This window comes from Chrysochloris asiatica, unplaced genomic scaffold (genome assembly GCF_000296735.1).
Source record: "Chrysochloris asiatica unplaced genomic scaffold, ChrAsi1.0 scaffold00070, whole genome shotgun sequence".
Taxonomy (NCBI): domain Eukaryota; kingdom Metazoa; phylum Chordata; class Mammalia; order Afrosoricida; family Chrysochloridae; genus Chrysochloris; species Chrysochloris asiatica.
Window position 1 is genome coordinate 13,315,301 of NW_006408588.1, and position 5,162 is coordinate 13,320,462.

A 5,162-nucleotide genomic window follows, 5' to 3' on the forward strand; every position below is an offset into this window, starting at 1 on the left:
ACTGACTCAACAGCATTTAACAACAAAAACAACAACAACAGACAGTATTGCTTACACACACATACACCCAAAAAATAGATAAATCACTAATGGAAAAATATAGGTACCAGTGGGACTATTTTGAGACCAGAGAACCTCATGATTCCAAATAACACAGCAAGAAAAAATCAGAGCCAAAATGAGTCCCATGTGACTTTGTCCAGAGTTGGGAGGAAGTGAGCACAGGAAGGACCAAAGCCTCCACCACTGACAGAGGGAGGCATCAGCTCTATAGAGTTGCAGGGAGGGTGACATCTGGTGATTTATACACTAAACACCTGCTGGCAGCTGAGCAACCTGCAGCCAGTTCAGGGCTGCCCGAGCCAAAATGCTTATTCATCATCAAATCAAACTGTTGATCCCAGGACATTCCACCAGGAGAAGGGCAGCACAGTGTCATTTGGTTAATGAGCTTGAACATCTGTCTACACCAGGCTGAAAGCTAGGGACATGTGATATAAGAAAAATAAATCACCAGGGGCAAAAAAAGATGGCTGCCTAGGCAGCAAGGTTGTGTGAGCTCTCTGCAGCAACAATATGGAAAGCTGGATGAGAGAGATACAGAGCAACTTCTAGAACTCTGTCCTCCAGAGGAATGAAGAAAAAAGTGGATTCAGTGCTTACTGGGAGACAGAGCTGAATAGCTGTGGCAAGGGATAAGGTAACTAATGAGCAATGGCAGACAATGGAACCTGCCACAACTATCTTGAAAGTTCATGAACAGTTTTAGAAACAAGAAACATAGTCACTTGACAAAAACCTACCTGTGACTCTACTGCCGGCCCCTCTCTGTACAGCCTGGGACTGCCATGAAGTTCCAGACCAAGATCGTAGACACTGCCTGTCTAAACCACTTCACACTAATCAGCAACATGAGAGCCAAACTTGCCAAAACTTGCACCTTCTACATCAGCCCAGATAAGCTGAACTTCATCCTTCTTGATAAAGTGGCTGATGGAGGGGTGAGCATATGGTATGAACTGTAACAACAGAACTTCTTCAGTGAGTTTCAAATGGAAGGTATCTCAGCAGAAAACAATGAGATTTATGTAGAGCTGATATAGGAAAACTTATCTCAAGCCTTGAAAACTACCCAGAATGGCAGAGCCTTGAAAATTAAGCTGACTAATAAGCTTAATTAGTCTTACAGTCTCCATAGAACTGTGGAATGTATCAAGTAGTAGTCACATTGTGACACATGACATCCCCATACAGGTTATTCCTAGAAAACTGTGGAAGGATTTACAAGAACTGACAGTTCCGGACTCTGATGTTAGTATTTACTTACCAGTGTTAAAAACTATGAAGAGTGTTGTGGAAAAAATGAAAAACACCAGCCATTATCTTATTATTGAAGCAAACCTAAATGGAGAATTGAACTTGAAAATAGAAACAGAATTAGTGTGTGTTACAACTCATTTTAAAGATCTTAGAAGTCCCCAGTTAGCCTCTGACACTGCTCCTCAAGGTAGAAACCTGGAACAGATGGCGGAAGTATGCATAGATATTAAGAAACTCCTACAGTCCCTTGCTGGAGTCCTGGTGTGGCGCTGTGAGTTAATGAACCAGACTGCAAAGCTGTTTGAACTGCAAGGTCGGCAGTTCAAGCTAACCAGCTGCTCCTCGGAAACCCTATACAGGGTTGCTATGAGCTGGAATCAACTCGATGGCACTTGACAACAACAACAGTTCCTTGCTGAACAACAAGGAAATCCCACAGAGGCCTTGTGCAATATTGTGAATAACAAGATTGTTTATTTTGATTTGCTTCTTGAAAACATGTCACTTCAGTATTTAATTCCGACATTGTCATAACACCAACTTTTCCAGACTCAGGAGCTCCAATACGTTTGTCATGATGGGAAGAGGTGATAGGTTCATGTGTTCTAAGTTATTTGTCTCAGTCCTCACAGTAGTACAAGTCATACACACTACTTATTTCCCTTTTCATAATATTTTCACTAAAACTTGAATAAATGAAACAGTGGATAAACACATATTTCATATTTCTCCTTAAAAACAAAAACAAAAAACTATCTGTGGCTTGTGAAGATAAAGGTGTGACTTTCTTCTTCTTTTTTTTTTTTTTATGCCCAGCATATAATCCTAGGGAGTATCCCACTTTCCAGGTAGTCAGAGTCAGTTGGAGGTTGTAAGCTAAAGGAGGAGCTATATATATACAGAGATATCTATGTACACAGATATACATATATCCATATTTTCAATGTAAACCCTAGTTAGCCCTGAATTGGTTCTCACTAGGAGAGGGGGTTGAACAGAAGTGTGGTGTAGAAGAGGAAAAAAAGATAAAGAAAGGAAAGGATGCAGGAGATCTGTATAGATCTGCCCTCTAGATGCAGCATGGCCAATTTGAACTTTTTCAGGTGGCTCCGAAAGCAAGAGACCAGTAGGTGGCAAAGTACATTGCCTGCTTGTAAAAAGAAAACCATTGACTTTCAGTCCCTCCTCTACACTCTCTGCTTGTGGATTCACTTTTTAAATTCTTTTTTGTTGTTGTTGTTTGACTGTTGTTTTGTTTCTTTGTTTCCTTCTTCTTGCAACACAAAACTGAAGACAGAAACTGCAGCTATACAGCCAAGCCACAGCTGTACAGTCTTATTGTTGTTGTTGTTACATGCCGTCAAGTCTATTCCATCCCATAGCGACCTTGTATAGGGTTTCAAGGAGCAACTCATGAGCTTGAACCATGGACCTTGCAGTTCAAACAACTTTGTGGTCCAGCATAGTAGCCCACAGTGCCACACCAAGCTATAGTTGTACAGTCTAGAGCCCCACAAATTGGGCAATAGCCAATACAAGTTGCTGTACACCAGAACAGCATCTACAACCAATATCTGCAAAAACCACTCTTAATTGAACTGTACGAACAGTGAACAGAGAAACTGATTCCTGATCACAACCACCAGGAGGCAGTTGGTGAGTGCCTAAGAACATCAACATATATTCATCAATTTAATATAAATACAACAATACCACAGTGACTAAAAAGCATCAGAAAATTTCTGCTAACATACAGAATCAAGAAAGCACAGCCCAAGCAAATGTCCAAGAAAAAGAGCTAGAACATACTTTTGAGGAAGAGGAGGTACTAGAGTGGCCTGAAAAAGAATACAGGAGAATACAGATATTGACTAGATCCAAATATTCCACAGAAAAGTTGAAGAAAATAAGGAAGAATTCAGAAAAATGCTACAGGAACAATCAAACAAAATAGATATAATACAAAACCTGCAAAGAGAGGCCCAGACGATGAATACTAAAATATCAGAAATGGACAATACACTGAAAGGGCAAAGGAGTTGAACTGAATCAATGGAAGCCAAAATTAGCGAGTATGAAGATAAATCTCTCAATACTGCTAAGATAGAAGAACAATCAGAAAAAAAGAATGAAAAAAAAAATCTAAAGAAAGCTCAAGAATCATGTGGAACAACATGAAGAAGAATAGCCTAATAGGTGACTAGAATTCCAGAACAGGAAAATATGAATACAACCACAGAACAGATACTCAAAGAGCTGCTAGAAGAAAATTTCCCTAATATTCTGAAAGACAAAAAGATAAGCATTCAAGAAGCTGAGTGAAACCCAGGCAGGACAGACCTCAAAAGAAAATCACCAATACATCTCATCACCAAACTCCAAAATCAAAGATAAGGAAAGAATCCTGAAAGCAGCTAGAGAAAAACAAAATGTCACCTACAAAGGAAAACCAGTAAGATAAAAGACTGATTTCTCAGCAGAAACCATGCAGGCAAGAAGGCAATGGGAGGAGGGTGGCACGCCCCTGACCGGGCAACACAGGTACATGGGCTCAGGAGAAAGTAGGGGGCGGTATCACAAATTGGGGCCCCCACCTGGTAGACAGCTTTTGGGCAAACATAAAACATTAAGCTACAACTTTATGAACTTATTTTTTTTGAAGGATCAAACTATTGAGGGGTTATGAGCAGTTTGAATTTCCACCCGCCTGCTCCGGGCTCCTACCTGGGGATGGCCCCGCCCACTGCAGAACTTAGCAGGGCTTGAGAAGACCCATTCAAAGGGCTGATGCTCTCAGAGAACTAGTGAGGCCACAGAAACCAACATAGTCCATCCCAGGGGGGTCCTCATTGCCACTGCAATTGTGGATTAAGGTGCCACTGCAAAGCCATTACCGGTGTGTATATAGGACAAATTGGGGGCCTCAAGGCACAGGGAGACAAAGAGAGGCATTTTAGACAGCATCAAAAACAGACCCCATCTGCCTACAAGCACCAAGCCCATCCCCCACTTCTTCAGCCTAGGCCAGCCCTCTGCCCAGCCTCCTAGCCTTAGGCCCGCCCATCAAAGCATCAAGGTTTGGGCCAGCCCAAGCTGAGTAGCAGCTTTAACACCAGTAACAAAGCACCCCTGCTGTGGTTTAATCTGCCACTGCAAAGCCTTTTGAAGTGCAGGAACTGTGGTTCTAGCTCAACAGCTGCTATTGGAAACCCTATACTGGGTCGCTGTGGGTCGTAATGCACTCCATAGCATTTCAACAAGTAGCAAAACTCAGAAGGGCTTAAAACAGAATAAGGACATTACAGACTTACTGAAGAAGCAGGGAGGGCAGGGCTTGCTGGCAACTAGGGTGAAGGCATACTGAAGGTCGCCATCAAAAATAACTCAGAATTACAGGCAAAAAAGAGGCAAGACAGAGCTCCAAAATTCAGACCCACAGAGATAGGAAAAGTTTAAAGGCTTGAAGGCTTATAGCCTATGGAATTTGGAGTGGAGGCAGGAAATCGCGTACCTTTAAATCCACCGACCAGGCTCGGAGGCCTGAGGCCATATCCTGGGCTAGACAAAGCAGCGGGACTAAATAGGGGCCACAGAGACACCGGGGAAACACTCCTCAGAAAGATTTGGGGCAGGAGGGGGGAAAAGGTGCACAGTGTGCTTTGCTGATTTTGGATGGTTCCAACCTTATTTTTCTTCTTTGGTGTTGGGGATAGGAGCGCTCATGGTTTGCCTACATACATCTGGATGAATGGAGGTGAGGGCTTAACCTAGTGGCCAAGACCCATCCCCACCACTGGCGGTTTCCTCTGCCAGTAACTCACACACTCAGACCAAGCTGAGAC

General features: G+C 42.7%; 1 pseudogene; it reads left to right on the plus strand.

Annotated features, from left to right (window-relative positions):
• The first annotated feature begins 848 nt into the window (after positions 1-848).
• On the plus strand, positions 849-1,854 carry LOC102815585 (annotated as a pseudogene).
• Positions 1,855-5,162: the final 3,308 nt, after the last annotated feature.